Raw genomic sequence first — 18011 nt, forward strand, 5'->3', positions numbered from 1 at the left:
CACATTACTGCTTACCCTAATCATCTGATACAAGATGCTACTTACTTTTTGTGCAGTATTTACCTTAACATGCACTATGGTATAATAGCCCACTCACTTCTATAGTGCTGGTGATGTAGACAATAATGTCAGTTGATATGTAAAACTAGGAGAAGTAGACCACAAATGGTAGATATCGAGTGCTGGGAACACATTCTGTCTGATATTATTAATCTATCAGATTCTTGAATGTTTTATGTACTTAAGCCACAGTTAGAGAGTGAAACAGAGACTGACACCGGCTGAAATGTGTAGTAAACATTTTATTTTGAACTTTTATGAAGAAATACAAACTTTGAACTTTGAACTCTGGGCTGCTTTACTGTGTGTAATATTGCAAAGCACACTTTGCCTTTGTCAAGCAAACAACAACAACAACAATCACACACGCACACACAAACGTATAAAAACGATCACACAAAGAGGGACACAGAGGATGGAGACACAAGAGGAACCTAATGGACAAGGACCCAGAAAGGGAAAATCTACCACCATTCGCAAACGTCGTGTCGATTATTATACAGCAATAAAAAAGTTAATCCAGATACACACTTCAAATGTGAATTTGCGTTTCATCTCATGTTTTCCATCGTTTGTTTTTTTAAAAAAAAAAAAACACTAGTGCTGTAATATCAATTCAAATTAGAATAAAAAAAATAAAGAGACGTACGAAACACTGTGGATGTGCTTTAATGTACTAGAAATACTACTCACCATCAGTTACAAATGAAAGAAATGAAGAAAGCTCGTTTTTGTCACGGGCCGGTATTTTGAGTTTTATGCCCGTTTGTATTATGTTCTGGTTTGTATAGTAGAGACTTAAACCTTCAGTTAGTTCTATGGTTGTGTTCTCTGTTTCCCTGTTTAGTTTTATCTGTTTAGGTTACTCTCATGTCTGTGTCTCCCCACTATGTTTGTAGCATCGTGTCTTCAGCGTGTGTTTGTTGTGTCCTCTGGGTTTAAGTCTCCCTCACCTTTGTGTGTCCCTGTTATGTCTTTGTGTCTCGTCTGCCTGTTCCGTCCTTATGTTTGTTTTTTTTTGCCTGTCCCTTTTGGCTCTTTTGCCATCAGAATTATTGTCTAAAGGCAAAGAAAGATGCCCAACGGATTTACTTTACCAAATTGACCATCCCAGCCTTGCCATAATGGTCCATTTGATTCACCTTTTATTGTTTATTTTATTTTCACTTGCTGAATACGGGACAGACTTGACTGGAGGAAAGAAGGGGAGAAAGAAAGAGGGAAAGAGAAACAGCTGAGAAGAGGGACAGGGGAGAAGGGCAAAAAACAAAAACCAACAGAATGGGCAGGAAAAAAAAGACAAAAAATGCATATATCAATCACCTGGATCACCTGTTGAGAAAGAAAAAAGAAAACAAGCAGAAGAGAACAAGAGTAATAGAATAAACAACATCACAATGATATATGGGAATATGACAGTAAATACTAAATATTAAACATTATTGTGCAGCACATAAGATCAACAGAACACAGTGTGCTTTGAGGTAGGAGCCAAAAAGGGTGTAGTTTGTGGGTGTGATCACCCGTGTGTACACCTGTGAGCATGGACGCGCTTGTTTTTTTAAAAGGTTCCTTCATGTAATGATCTGCTAGAGGGTGTGGGGGGGCCACAGCCCCGTCCTCCAAGGCATGAAGCAGGTATGGAGGAGATCAAAACTCCAGACATCCAGAGGCCCCCAGAACACAAGAGACCAAGGAAGACCAACAGAGGGGCAGCTGCGCCACTGTCCCAGAAAGAGCTGAGGAGAGTCCCAGATGAGGGCTCACTCAGCAGCCGCGGAGCAGAAGCCAGGGGGAGTTGCAGTGACGTGCCCGTGAGCTCCGCCGGCAGCCAGCTGTGCCTGAGTGACCGAGCCCCAGGCCGAGAGGCCGGGGGCACCCCACCTCCGAAGTGGCCCGAGCGAGCCCCAGGCTCCAGGCCCCGATAAGCGGCCGCCAAGGAGTGAGCCGGCGTGTACCTGGACGCCCATCCCCAGACACAAAGAACCACCAACGCACTGATGTCTGAGGGGGTCCGCCACTGGCAGGGGAAGTGGTGGTGGGGGGAGATAGGCCTCCAAACCTTGGAGGGCCTGAGATGTCCCCAGAGAGGTGGTGTCTGATACCCAGCCTGACATATAGACACAGACATACAGGCACACACAGATACAAACATCCATTCCCACCCTCATGCTCTCATATGCACTCACTCCACACTCAACCAACGTGGAGACAGACATAAAGAGACGCTGTACACACGATCACACTCCCCAAGCGTACTCTACAAACCGGGTCTAGGTACCCTTGCCCCTGGAGGGGGGAACTGCACCCAGACCCAGGTGGTGTTACCCTTTTCCCTGCGGTGGGGAGAGGCAGACCGCCCCGACTCCGCAGCAGCAGGGAGGCCCCACACTCCAGACCGCAGTCGGATGGCCAACTCCTCCTCCTAGCCCCCCCGCTCCAGCAGGTCGCAGAGAACGGGGGTGAGAGAAGACTCCAAACCTCCCTCCACCCGCTCATATGTAGTGTTGATGCATGTGTGTTCTAAGGTGCATTTAAAACCCAGGAGGGCATGGAGCTACCTGCCAGAGAGCAGCAGGTAAGCGCATAGTCCCTCCTGCTAGCCCTCAATGTCTACGTGTATTTAACATTGAGAGGTGGGCAATGATGCCAGGGGTGAGGTGTACACCCTGATGGTAACTTGGATTCCGTGTATCGTGCCCACCCCCAAGATCCTATATGTATGTGTAATGAGAGTGTGAGTAATGTGAATGTCTAAGTTGTGAGATAAAATTGAGGCAGAGGCAGCCAGAAGGGGGCAAGTGACCCCTCCCTGGGGCCAGCTCCCCCGCTGACCACAGTAGGCACCCCCATACTCCGCGACCCGCCAGGGAAAGGGGGCCCAGGCCCATCCAGACCGGGGCTCAGTGCAGCAGCGCCTCCCGGCCCCACAGAGCCCGGGACAGTCCACCCAACCCCACCACAGAGAAAACTGCACCCACCCCACCATCCACTCATCTTCCAGACTACATAAGACAATAGACGCCCAGGCTGAGATCTTCCTCCACCTCTCCTATATCTCCCCTTCCTGCAGAGAGAGTTCCTGAAGAGAGGAAAGCTCCGTCCTTACGTTATCCTCCCTGTGTTTCATTCCATGTCTGTCATGTGTATCCATGTATATTTCCCCAGCTAATCTTGTCTCTCCCTCTCTCTCTCGTGTCCCCTCGACCCCTGCGTCAAACTCGTGTTGTCACAGTCTATGTCTCACTATCTCCTGATTACATTTTTACAAATATATTTTACAAATATAAATACACAATGTATTGACAACCACTGCACATGTAAGAAAAATCCACAGATACATAAATCAGCAGTCATATTGCAGTGTGTGTTAGAGAGAGAGAGAGAGAGTGAGAGAGCGAGAGAGAGCCCCCAGGAGCCAGAGGCATCCAGAGATGGATGCACATACAAACAGATGAAGTTTACTAAAGAACAAAACATGAACATACAGAACCAGGGGTAAAAAAAAAAAAATAATTATATGAGTATGCGAAAAAAATTCACATACATATACAGTGGGGCAAAAAAGTATTTAGTCAGCCACCGATTGTGCAAGTTCCCCCACCTAAAATGATGACAGAGGTCAGTAATTTGCACCAGAGGTACACTTCAACTGTGAGAGACAGAATGTGAAAAAAAAATCCATGAATTCACATGGTAGGATTTGTAAAGAATTTATTCGTAAATCAGGGTGGAAAATAAGTATTTGGTCACCTCAAACATGGAAAATCTCTGGCTCTCACAGACCTGTAACGTCTTCTGTAAGAAGCTTTTCTGTCCCCCACTCATTACCTGTATGAATGGCACCTGTTTGAACTCATCATCTGTATAAAAGACACCTGTCCACAGCCTCAAACAGTCAGACTCCAAACTCCGCCATGGCCAAGACCAAAGAGCTCTCGAAGGACACCAGGAAAAGTATTGTAGACCTGCACCAGACTGGGAAGAGTGAATCTACAATAGGCAAGCAGCTTGGTGTGAAAAAATCAACTGTGGGAGCAATCATCAGAAAATGGAAGACATACAAGACCACTGATAATCTCCCACGATCTGGGGCTCCACGCAAGATCTCATCCCGTGGGGTCAAAATGATCATGAGAACGGTGAGCAAAGATCCCAGAACCACACGGGGGGACCTGGTGAATGATCTGCAGAGAGCTGGGACCAAAGTAACAAAGGTCACCATCAGTAACACACTACAACGGCAGGGAATCAAATCCCGCAGTGCCAGACGTGTTCCGCTGCTGAAGCCAGTGCATGTCCAGGCCCGTCTGAAGTTTGCCAGAGAGCACATGGATGATACAGCAGAGGATTGGGAGAATGTCATGTGGTCAGATGAAACCAAAGTAGAACTTTTTGGTATAAACTCAACTCGTCGTGTTTGGAGGAAGAAGAATACTGAGTTGCATCCCAAGAACACCATACCTACTGTGAAGCATGGGGGTGGAAACATCATGCTATGGGGCTGTTTTTCTGCCAAGGGGACAGGACGACTGATCCGTGTTAAGGACAGAATGAATGGGGCCATGTATCGTGAGATTTTGAGCCAAAACCTCCTTCCATCAGTGAGAACTTTGAAGATGAAACGAGGCTGGGTCTTCCAACATGACAATGATCCAAAACACACCGCCCGGGCAACAAAGGAGTGGCTCCGTAAGAAGCATTTGAAAGTCCTGGAGTGGCCTAGCCAGTCTCCAGACCTCAACCCCATAGAAAATCTGTGGCGGGAGTTGAAAGTCCGTGTTGCTCGGCGACAGCCCCAAAACATCACTGCTCTCGAGAAGATCTGCATGGAGGAATGGGCCAAAATACCAGCTACTGTGTGTGCAAACCTGGTAAAGACCTATAGTAAACGTTTGACCTCTGTTATTGCCAACAAAGGTTATGTTAGAAAGTATTGAGTTGTATTTTTGTTATTGACCAAATACTTATTTTCCACCCTGATTTACGAATAAATTCTTTACAAATCCTACCATGTGGATTCATGGATTTTTTTTTCACATTCTGTCTCTCACAGTTGACGTGTACCTCTGGTGCAAATTACTGACCTCTGTCATCATTTTAAGTGGGGGAACTTGCACAATCGGTGGCTGACTAAATACTTTTTTGCCCCACTGTATATGTGAATTTTTGAGGCTCTCAGAACAATAGAACTTTTTTGTTGGTTGAGTCTGATATTGATTGTATGTACAATTCCATATCCTTATAAAAAGGCAGAAATATGGTGTTTTATTAATAAACTTACATTTATGAATAAAATATTTAGCTAAAAGTATTAACAATTTTTTTTTATAAAAAAAACATTTATCATTCTTCCTGGAGAACTTAAAGAAACAGAATAAAACATTTTCCCATCATTAAGAAAACTCCCTTAAAATATGGACAATAATAAAACTGCTAAATTCCTTCCAGAATCTCTGTGTAGAGGAACAGTACCAAAAAAGATGTGCCACACTTTCTGGATGATCCCCACAGAAAGTTCAATTAGTATTTATGTTGTGACTGGCTGGTTTAACATTTATGAAGAATTTTATATGAGATTTCCTTCACCTTGTTTACAATTAGATATTTATGGGCTCATCCTGACTGTCTTCCAGGTGATATCTGGAACATGTCGGTTCCAGTAAGATATTATATATGGGAGAGACACGATATCTTCTTGGAATAAACTACGTATTCTCTTATTGCTGTTACCAAGTTCCTGTGAAAAGCAGATTTTTCCCACTGCTGACTCAGCTGGATCAGGGAGAGTGACTGAGGTAGATATTGAGCTGTCAGTGTTTTTATATAACATTAAAGTACCTGAGGGTATGGCACCAAGCACCATTGAGAATTCCCAAACACTGATGGGAAAATTATAAAATGTAAGGAATTCATTGTAAGTAAGTAGTGCTCCCTCTTTATTAACCAGCTGAGCCAAGGTCAAGGTAACTTTATTTATACCCATAGGCAAGGTAAATTTTCTTTACAGAAAAAATGACAGCATTTGGCATCCCTTTAAAAACACACATACCTAGTAAAGATATAAACCTCACTGTGGCACATATATAGTAATTTTAATATTTCGAATCAAAAACAGTTCTTATTTAATTCAGTGACAGCAACGGGGACAAAGCTATTTTTATAACGCTTTGTCCTGCATCTCGGAAATAGAAACCTCTGTCCTGAGGGAAGAAGCTGAAATTCACCCCTTAGAGGATGGTAACCATTTTTAAGGATTGATAAAGCCATCCTCTGTACCTCCTTAGAGTACAGGGAGGCTAAACAAGACTGTGGCTCACCTATCAGACGACTGGACCATCTCACTATCTGATTTAGAGAGTTTTGCTCTGTGACAGAGGTCTGACGAAACCATGCCACCAAACAAAAGGATAAAACAGACTCAATAAAAGAATGATAAAACAAAGTTAAAATTTTTTGGTCAATGTGGAAATGAGCAAGTTTCCTAAGACAATAAAGGTGCTGGTGACCCTTTTTACAAACTGATTTGCAATTTTGATCAAAGTTCAGTTTTTCATTGATTATGGTCCCAAGATATTTATATGATTGTACTTGCTCTATTTTCTGACCTTTAATTAAAGTGACTGCATGCCCATTTTGTTGTTTCCTAAAATCAATCACCATATCTTTTGTTTTAGATATGTTCAGCTGGATATAAGACTCCTCACACCACTGAACAAAGTCATCAATGACTGGACCGTGGTTAGTTTCACCCTCTTTCAGTAAGCTGACAATAACAGAGTCATCTGCATATTTAATGATGGCCCTGTTTTCACATCTGCTCTGACACATGTTTGTATAGAGAATGAATAATAAGGGAGATAAAACAGACTCAATAAAAGAATGATAAAACAAAGTTAAAATTTTTTTGGTTTGGAGCTTGCAATGCGTCCTGTCATAGAACCCTCCAACGCATAGTGAGAGCTGCAGAGAGGATCATTGGTGTCTCTCTCCCCTCCCTCCAGGACATTTACAGCACCCGTCTCACTAAAAAAGCCCTTTGCATAGCGGCCAATCCCACGCACCCAATGCAAAGCTTCTTCAAGCTGCTGCCGTCAGGGAGGAGACTGCGGAGTCTCCAGGCCAGGACCAGCAGACTGAAGGACAGCTTCATCCATCAGGCTGTCAGGAAGCTTAACTCCCTCCCGATTCTGCCCCCCTCTCCCCTCTTCTCCACCACGGTCTCACTGAACTCTGTCACACACACACACACACACACACACACACACACACACACACACACACACACACACACACTCACTCACTCTCTGACGCACTCACTGGCCTGCTCCAGTCACTTTGTGGAGCATTGGACTGCCATTACCTCATAAGACTTTGTCTGTCACACTATCTTTTATCGTACATTACTAAATCTCCATCTGCACTATTTGCCTATTTGCACTACTCTGTCTGGTTTGCACTCAATGCTATTTACCCTTACCTGAATATTGTATATTGTATATTGTATAGTTTCTTGTTATATGTAAAATTGTATTGTATTTAGAGATGGACCGATCCGATATTACGTATCGGTATCGGTCCGATACTGACCTAAATTACTGGATCGGATATCGGAGAAAAATAAAAAATGTAATCCGATCCATTAAATATCACGAAAGCACCTCACAAAACTTGCAACACGCTGTAACTCACCTCAGAACGTTAGCACGTCGGAGCAGTATGCATCACGTGATAGAGCGGCTGTGGCGTGCGGGACCTGTCGGTGGTCTGGATAGCATTTGGAGCTTCGCTACCAACCCGGCATGTCATCTCCGACAAAGTTATCCCCGGGAGAAGTAAAGCAAGTGTGTAAGTCCATCTCTGAATGTATGTAAAGCATTCCTGCGTTAAGCTTAACAAGCGACTGCCTCTTCTTGCTGCTACTTCAATCATGAAACTGCTTAATGATCAGCTGATCGGCTTTTCTGTCGCGAGTGAGTCCATCTCTCTGGTTTGTTTTTGGCCCACTTTGCACCAGAAAGAGGAAACCAGTGGCTGAACAACAGCAGCACGTTTAACCCTCCTGCCTTCTTGGGACCTTTTTGTGCCACTGCTATGTGTTAAATGGCTGCCATTTCCACTGTGTTCAGTGGAATATAACCAAACTTGCCACAGGATAGTTTTTACCTGTCAATGTTAATATTCCAGTGTGAATTCCTTAAATCAGCCTAAAATGGCTGAGCAGCAGAAATCCCCACACCCATCACCCTGGGGACCATTTTCTGCCCATTGACTTCCATTATAAACGCTATTTTTCAACCCCAAATTATCATCATATGATTTTATTTTTTCTTCTTTTCTTGGATGTCAATGAAGACTCAGGGCCTTGAAGTTTTAATTTTTAAATTGCAAAAAAAATGCAAAAAAAATAATGGCAGGTCAAAATGTATGTTGGTGCCAATCTTTGGTCCATCTAAAGGCCTACTTATAATGACAATCACATATTACTTCAACTGGTTTTTTGTGGAAATATTTAGTTTCGTTTTTTGGTTTTTGGGGCTTATAACACAGGGCGCTCATGTAATAACACTGGGATTTGAAGGGTTAAAACAACGAAAATATAATTAAAACTTTACATGAATATTTCAGGGAGAAGTAGTTTTACAAGGTTGGCTAATTTAAAGTGGAATAAAATATGGATATATGGTCTTTTTATGGTGTGGCTGAGAATGGTCCCTAGGGTGATGGGTGTGAGTTTTTTAAAGGATGGCAGGAGGGTTAAGCTTGATCAGCTGTTGTTAGAATGTATTTAATATTAATTTCTACACCAGGATCTTTTTCTAGCTGACGGCTGGTAACTGTGCAGGGGCGGATCTAGCAAAGTTTAGCCAGGGGGGCCGATAGGGCATTAACAGGGAAAAGGGGGCACAAAGACATACTTTTCTTTCTTATTCTCATTTAAAATGTCTAGCTTTTAATAAATAATTATCCGAATCTTACACCCAAAGTTTTAATTTGATGTAAAAGGAATAGAAGTCAATTACTGTATATAGTGACTATTAAGTCTAATATATATACCCTAGTAAGCTATAGTACTTTTTCCTTTGGAAAGGTACCATCTGTGCAGTCTGCAATTTTGTTGAAGAAAGATGTTGCGTCTATTTAATATTTCTTGAAAAATAATTGATTTCTGTGCATTTTTTTTCACACTGAATCAAATTAAGGTTGATTACGTCGATTAAGCATCATGAGGTGGAGCGTGAGGGGTGGTTCCCTATTTTTTATTTATTTATTTTTGTTGTTGCTGGGAGTTGGAACCCTATTAGTTAGGTTGCTTAATATTTATGCTAAGTACTCTTTAAAATACCAGAATAGTGAGGATGGTGTAGGTTTAAGTTTATTAGATTGATCAGTATTGCTGAACTATGAAATTTTTTTTTTTTGCATACAGGTATAACAGAATAGCTTTAGTGTAGTTGTTGTTTTAAACTTGAGTATGAACTTATACAAAATGCAGCAAGATATTTTAAAAAACAGTTTTGTTGATTAAAAAACACTATATCGGATTCATATCGGTATCGGCAGATAACCAAATTTATGATATCGGTATCGGTATCGGACATTAAAAAGTGGTATCGTGCCATCTCTAATTGTATTTATTTAAATTTCTACTTTTTAATTATTTTACTTGCATTTTTTAATCACTCTCTTATATTTAAATGTTTATTTGCTATTCATCTAGGGGTTGAGAGTAAAGAAATTTCAATTCTCTGTATGTCCTGTACATGTGGCAGAATTGACAAATAAAGCTGACTTTGACTTTGACTTTGATAAGACGCACCCTTGAGGAGAACCTGTGGAGGAGAACACTGGGTCAGACAGAATCCCATTTATTCTCACTCTTTATGACCTGTTAGTTAAAAAAATCTAAAATCCAGCCCATCAGGTTTTTCCTGATTTCAAACTGTTCTAAAAGTCTTTTAATTAAAATATGGGCCTGTATTGTATTAAAAGCCAAAGAAAAATCAATGAAAAGAAGTCTTGCAAAAGTCCCTTTACTCTCTACATGTTTAAGAATCAGATTTAACAAAGTCAAAAGTGCGTCCTCCACTCCTCTATTGGGCCTATATGCAAACTGCATTGGATCCAGCTGATGTTCAGTCTCTTTCATAATCACATTTCTGATGATTTTTTCAAAGACTTTCATTACAACTGAAGTGAGGGCAACAGGTCTGAAGTCATTTAGAATTTTTGGACGACTAGATTTAGGGACAGGAACCACGACTGCTTCTTTCCAAAGAGAGGGCACATGTTGTGTTTGCAATTTATAAGCATTCTTCACCGATCCGTAACAAAGGTCCAACATTTTATCCCGTCTGGTAGGACAGGATAGATATTGATACAGATTGCCCAAAGTATTTTTAAGAGAGACATGGTTAAAATCCCCCATTATAAAGTTTGGTGCGTCAGGAGAGAGCACCTGCAGCTTCTGCACTACGTCTGAAATGATGCTGCAAGTGGAGGCGGGGTGTGCCCTCGGGTGAATGTAAACTACGGTAATAAAAAGTTGTGGAAACTCACGAGGGAGATAAAAAGGGCGCAGTGACACGGATAAAAGTTCAACATCTGGTGTACAAATACACTCTCTAACACTCACAGCGCTACAGTAACGTTTGTTCACATACAAGCATACTCCCCCTCCTTGAGATTTCCCTGTTACCCGTGCATCCCGATCGCGGCGAAAGGGAGCTCCAAAACCGTCAATTGAAAAATCAGCGTCCTGATCCAGCTCCGTCAGCCATGTCTCAGAAAAAGCCCCATTACACAGCTGAAGTCTTTCTGGAACCTGACGTTTCCCTGGAGTTCATCCAGCTTGTTCCTAAGAGACTGAACATTTCCAAGGATAACAGATTGCAGGGGAAACCGACTGACCTGTTGTCTCCTCAGACGCAATTTAACACCTCCACATCTCCCTCTTTTCCTCTTCCTCTTCTCACTCATTCTGTTAGAGTCTTTATGTATAAAATCCGGCATACATGAGGTGACCTCGCGGGAGTAGAAATCCAACCACAATGAAGAAAAAAGAATCCATGACGTTCTCACTGTTGTGGAGCGTCACTTTGTAAGAAAACTGTCACTTCTTTCAACCAAAACACATGCCAGCAATAGAAACAAAAAGAAACGATAAGAACTTAAAAACTTAGGATGCCAAGCTCTAACTCACTGCCAGTCGCTGCGTGCGCATGCCACCAATAGGATCCCATTTTGGACCCAAGATTCCAGGAAAAGTGATTTATTTTTAAATAAAATATCTCTGTTGTTCCAGATGAGGTGGACATCACAACAATGTGATTGGTCACTGGAAATGTTGAACCTGGAACAACATTTATTATGATGATGTGGGAACAACACCAACACGAGGAGATCATTCCAGGATGAATGTCAAAGGGAAAGTCCCTGGGACGCTTCCAGTTATGTTTGCATCCGGCGTAGTCATCTGACCGGTCTGTGCTATATCACCCCTCCTGACCCGGAGTGGTATAACATTTTGTAGAAAAGTTTGATCGATTCGCTCGCTCTCTCTCTCTCTCTTACAAAAATAATAAATTCTCTGGGGGGGTTTTCTCATAAGTTTATGGTACCCGACGGAGGAAGCATTGACCAGGACGGTCGTCTGACTCCTTCTTGATGTGCGTAAAACAAGGCCATTTTCTTTTAGGGTTTCTGTCTATTCTCTGTTAACGGGAAAACCCGTTGTAAAAGTAGCTATAAAAATGAAGAAAAACTCTTTACTTTGGTATGAGTGGCTGCACAAAACCAAAATACCTCATTGGGGTGTTTAAATAAAATTATTTAGTTTTGAATTTAGTTCCGAGTTCTGAATATGTGCGCGGTGCTTTTTTTTCCACTAAGGGTTATTTTACACGTACAAGGAGTTGAGGCCTGCATGAAATTCTTTGCTAGGTTACAAGCATTAAGAAATACTAATATCGATTAGAGGGGTTGTTGACGTCTTCTTGACCTGCGGTGTGTGCAAAATAAGACTGTTTTCTTTTAAGGATTCTATTTTCTGTTAATGAGAAAACCCGTTGTAAAAGTAGCTCAAAAGATGAAGAAAAACTCTTTACTTTTGGTCTGATAAGGAGTGGCTGCACCAAACCAAAATACCTCATCGAGGCGTTTTAATAAAATTATTTGGGATAGAGTTCTGAATATGTGAGCGGTGCTTTTTTCACTAAGAGATTTTTTTTACACGTGCGAGGAGACGAGTGGGTGGCCTGTAGGTTAATATAAGAAAGTAAAATAAATCCGCTATTGTAAAAAGAAATGGCTCTCTACAAGCAATAGAAAGTCCTTCTTCTCATTACAAGCGTTGGTGTAGCATGCCTCCACCCGGCTCTATAAATATAAATGCAATCCGTTACTAGTCAGATAATCTTAAAGGTTTTTATTTTATTGCGCCTGTAATAAGATTAACATAAGAAAGAAAAATAAAGCCGCTATTGAAGAAAGAAATAGCTCTTTACTGAGAAAAAGGTTATCAAGATCATTGTCATAATACTGAAACATTTAAACAGAATTCAAACTATGAGTTTGTCTGTGAAAAATGAACTGTCTTGATCATTCTGTCTGTCTCTATGCAGCATGCGCTCCGATCTCCACTGACTCATCAGAAATCTGCTGCGTCACCCCCCTGAACTTTTCCTCCCCCCAGGAACCACCCCTCCTTTTTTCCCACCGGATGCAATTAGTCACACATATGGAATCGATTAGACACTTCCGGAGTACTTTCTGTAAGGTCAAAAGGTCAAGGCTAGGGACATCAATCAAACTGATGACACATGGTGTAGGGTTATGTTTTTTTTCAATAAGGATGTTATGTGTTTGTATACTTTCTGCCCAGTTTGACCCATTTAGCAAAAGTCAGCCCGTTTAAGGCTCTGATATCTATTCTGTGTGACTTAAGGCAGTTATGACATGGTCTGATTTTCTCACCCAATAAAGGAATATTTCATATATCATTCTACTCGTCATTCTATCAGACACAGTTATCACAGCTCGTACATTTTCTTTTTACACATATATGTAAGCACTGAGCCAAATTTAGTAATGCCAACATACTGAAGGAACAACATTTGTCTCTTATATATGATACATCTATATATACACTGTCAAAGATACTTGAGTGTCTTTGAGTGAAGATTTAAGGTGATAGGATATATAAATAGCTGCAACTAGTATCTTTACTGAAGCTCAGTATTTGACACAGAGTTCACTCACATGTGCTGTACCAGTTTACCTGCACATGTGATGTGACAATAGAAGTGATTTGATTTGAGAGTTCAAACTCACTGCTGTAATAACTAATAATGATTAGTATAATAACTATAATATTGGCCATATCATATTTACACTGACTTTAGTCTCATGAACAACATTAACTATTTGTTATTTACTAGCTAATCTTATATGACTGTTCAGTACATATATGAAGCCCAACAATCATGTTTTACAGTCCTGTGGTCTCAGCCTCAGATACTTATTAAATCAAACAAAGCTCATGTAGAAACAAACAAACGAACAAAATATGTTCTCCTTCATTTCTGTCAACCACACGTTTCCAGTTATCATGGTTGCTAGGCAACCTGGGCAGCGCGACGGAGGCTAGACCGTCCCATTTCACAAGCCTCACACTTCCGGCCTTAGCGGTCTTTGAGTACGCGGCGCTTGAGGACCATTGAGGCTGCGTACTTTAAGGCTGCAGACCCTGAATTGGGATACAGCCTATGTTAAAAGACTTTGAAGCGAGTTGCTAAAGAATCGAGGCTGCTGCTAGCTTACGTAGCATTAGCACTGTGCCGCAAGTTGGTCACCTGTTTACGAGCGGCACCATTGTTTATTGTTGGTCTGCATATGGAAGACTGTTAATGCTTGCATATGGTTAAGAGAAGCTGGTTATAAATACTATTGTTACTGCTTAAGTTCTAATGCAGATTGATCATTTAATTTAGCACTTTAATAGAAAGCAGTATTTAAGAATACTCAAGTAAAATAATAATAATAATAATGGATACTTTATTGATCCCCATGGGGAAATTACTTGTAAATATTGTACTACAAAGCTTTATGCACTGCATTGATGTGTTAAAAAACATGTTTGGGATTGTTCACAGTATTTGCAGATGTGTGATAACAAACAATTTGTTTTTTGGTTTGTATTTAAAGGTTTTTCACCTATGGCTGACTATGACCGAAAAGAAGATTAAAGAAAAAGGAAAACAAAAGAACTGCCTGGTCATTGAGTGAAATCCAGTTAAACACCTGTGGTAGATGCATCAATCCCTTTCAAGCGGGGAAGCTGCAAAAACTTAAAGAGCTTGACAGTTTCAAAGATATTTAGTTTATATATTTTATATGAGACAGTACTTGTGTAAGAATGACTGATGTTGCGCCAAAAACTGACTGCCAAAAATTGATTTCCGGTTTTTGCCCTAAACTGATTGCTCGTGTGTGCGCGCGTGTGCGCCCCCGCGCCTGTGTGTCTGTGCACTCTCGTGTCTCTGGGACCATGCTTGTGTGTGTGAAAATGTGTTAAACCAGAGTAAAAGCGCTTAGTTAAACTTGTGCTTTTGTAACATTCAGTATGGCGAGACATACAGGTTGCATGCCTCGGGGGAAGACTTTATTTCAATTTATTTGCATTTGTATAATCCGAACAAGGAGATTTAGAATCAAAGTCAGAGTCGCAAAAAGCTGTCGCCCTGGCTCCCAGCAAAAAACTCCTGAAAAAACCGCCGTCTTTTCTCCCAAAACGCACAACAACAACAACAAAAAACCCCTAGAATAACTCGATAGAACTCTCACGGCTCCCAACCCAACCCTTAGGCAAATAAGCAGGAAACCTCCTGGAAAACCCTCCGTCTTTCTCCAAAACACGCGCAACAACAACAAAAAAACCCCCTAGAATAACTTAGGGAACCCTCTATTTCCCAAAACCTTATATTCAAAAACAGGGGAAAACTCCTGAAAAAATCCTTAGTCTTTTTTCTTCAAACGATCCCTCTTCCTCAAATTCTCAAGTTCTCCCTTCGCTCTTACTCGAACCCGCAGCCGCAGCCAGCGCAGAAAGAAAAAGCGTTTGTCCTACTCCCCGGCTTAGCTCCCGAATGCTGCTTAGCTCGTTCGAAAATTTGCGCCGGAGACCAACTCGTCTCTGAGGCGTGCCTAACTTCGCCCCACTGCCAATCACATAACAAATGGGCGGCTCCCCTCGCACCCCGGTTAGCCAATCGGATGCAGGTCCGATTTACATTCACAGCGATAGGTTTATTCTCTCGCTCACATTCAGGAGAAATAATTTAACATTTAGGCCTAAATTGAACTGTTTTTTTTTCCCTCAGAAAAAAGAAGACTTTTCTCTTTTTTCGCAAACAACATGGACGCCAGACCTGCCAACCTCACTGTGGTCTCTCAGACCCCAGTAACTAGCTACAGAGCCCCCGCGACTCCAGCGCAACTCACACGAATGCATCTTTGTAGGGTTCAGCCAGCACCCGCTAACCCAATGTAGGACAGCATCCGTCTCAGCTCCGGCGGATTTTGGGGCTATTCCTTCAGCCTCAGAGAGAGCGAAATCTATTTCTATCAACTAAAAGCAGGTGAAAGTTTTGGCCCGCTAACACCACAGATTGCCTTTACTTCGTCTGACTGGGGTGTTTTGAGCCTCATCGCGACGCCCGAAGTGCAGAAGAGCCTGCGGGAAATGAGCTCGCAACAACCGGGAACCAGGGATCATCAACAACTGCCGTGGCTTTCCCTATGTACATATCAATCGGTAAGTGTTAATCTTCCTGTCTAACTACATTTTTGCATTTTCCTTTTGACCATTCTCTCAATCCTTTCACTTAAAAAAATATATCACAAGGGTTTGTAACACGTAAACAACATGGACGCCATCCATTCATTCGCTTCCGCTTATCCTTTTCAGGCTCTCCCTAGGAAGACACAGGCTGCGCCCCCGCCTCCACCCAGTCGCCGCACGTTCGCTCAGGTCACCAGCCATCCAGCCGGTGTGCCGACGTTTAAAATCCCTCGCCGCCCAGCCCCGCAGGTCGCGGCCCAGGGTCCCCTAGGATCACAGAACCCTAAGACCCACTGGCCCAGGAAACATGTCCCGCCTGCTGCTGCTCAGGGTGCCCCATCACCAGCCAAGCAGTCGGACCACAAGAAGAACAACATGCCTAACATCCCCCATGGGGGAGATCGGAGCCGGACAAGCCCGGGCTCCAAGTTCACTCTAGGACACAGTTCGGAGCCCGTTCGGAGAAGTGTGTTCTGCCTCCACCTTTCAGCGCCTGGGACTCGAGTTGGATCCCACAGAGTGAATGAATATAAATAATGAATGAATGAATGAATATGAATGAATGAATATTCTTTATTGTCATTGTCACAAGTACAATGAAATTGAAAGATGTCTCCGGTCAGTGCAACATCACGAAAGATAAATACTTAAAAAACTATAATAGATAGGATATAAAGGATAAAAATACATATAAAATACAGTATTCTCATACGGTAAATACACCCACGCAATCCAGGCCTAAGGCCCCATACAGACACTCAACATATAACCTAGTTGATATACCACTCAAACTATCAATCACTCAATCAGTTTGTTAGCGCATCCAACAAAACATGTCTAAAAGCATTCCAACATCAAGGGCACAAATGACAACCAGGGCAATGAGAGTCATCTACTTTTTGTAGCATTAAGACATGATATTGCAATTGGATAGAAACTGTGTTTGAGTCTGTTAGTCCTTGTGTGTGTTGTTCTATACCGTTTGCCTGAAGGCAGCAGTTCGAACATGGAGTGTCCAGGGTGTGAGGTGTCCTTTATGATGTTATGGGCTCTTTTGAGGCAGCGAGAACTGTGTAGATCTTTCAGTTTGAGGAGAGGGCAGCCGATTGTCCTTTGGGCAGCGTTGATTACTCCCTGGAGTGCTTTCCTCTGAGCCACTGTGCAGCTAGCGTACCATATGCCTATGCAGTACGTTAGTATGCTTTCGATGGAGGCTCTGTAAAAAGACACCAGCAGTCTCTGTGTGATGTTGTTCTTCCTAAGCACTCTCAGAAAGTACAGTCTCTGTTGTGTCCTTTTCAGTAGCTCAGAGGTATTCACACTCCAGGATAGGTTTCCCTCTATGCTGACTCCCAGGAAGCGGAACTCTGCCACCCTCTCCACATGGTCGTCGCTGATGATTAGTGGTTGGATTTCTGTCTTGTGTCTTCTGTAGTCAATTATGAGTTCTTTGGTCTTTTTCGTGTTTAGGAGAAGGTTATTATCCTTGCACCATGAAGACAGCCGCTCCACCTCATCTCTGTAGGCAGACTCATCTCCCCCAGATATGAGCCACACCACAGTAGTGTCATCTGCGAACTTTACAATGGTGTTGCTCTGGTGGGCGGGGGCGCAGTCGTGTGTATAAAGCGAGTAGAGCAGTGGACTAAGCACGCAGCCCTGTGGCGACCCAGTGCTTAGATTTAGGGCTGGAGATGTGTAACATCCCACTCTCACTCTCTGTCTGCGGTCAGTGAGGAAGCTATTGATCCACTTACAGGTGCTGTGAGGAAGCCCTAGTTCTTTTAGCTTGGCGTCCAGTTTGTATGGAAGAATGGTGTTAAATGCCGAGCTATAATCCACAAAGAGCATACAGAGAGTGCATTTCAGCAAAGAGACGACGAGACACTGTTCAGCTGAATCAAGCATGTCAGTCTCACAAAACATACTGTTTATTTACCCAAGATTAAGTCAAGACATATTGCTGATCATTAGTGGAAACTGAATAGAGAAGTGGAGCAAGGCAGCTGCCTTGGGGTAAACCGCAGTTCGTAACTGAGAAATAACCATTACAATAAACCTTCTGCTATCTTCTGTCCAAATAACTTTTCATCCAGCACAAAGCAGCTGG

The 18011-nt window shown here is 42.4% G+C and overlaps 2 protein-coding genes across 5 annotated transcripts in view; one reads left to right on the top strand and one right to left on the bottom strand.

Moving 5' to 3' along the window:
• LOC308385446 (uncharacterized protein) overlaps positions 1-18011 on the top strand; it is a 538971-nt gene that overhangs the window by 398096 nt on the left and 122864 nt on the right. The window lies entirely within an intron of this gene.
• LOC308385457 (uncharacterized protein) overlaps positions 1-18011 on the bottom strand; it is a gene marked incomplete at its 3' end in the record, with an annotated part of 56093 nt that overhangs the window by 36855 nt on the left and 1227 nt on the right. The window lies entirely within an intron of this gene.

The sequence above is a fragment of the Rhamphochromis sp. 'chilingali' genome (genome assembly GCF_963969265.1).
Source record: "Rhamphochromis sp. 'chilingali' genome assembly, chromosome: 18".
Lineage (NCBI taxonomy): Eukaryota > Metazoa > Chordata > Actinopteri > Cichliformes > Cichlidae > Rhamphochromis > Rhamphochromis sp. 'chilingali'.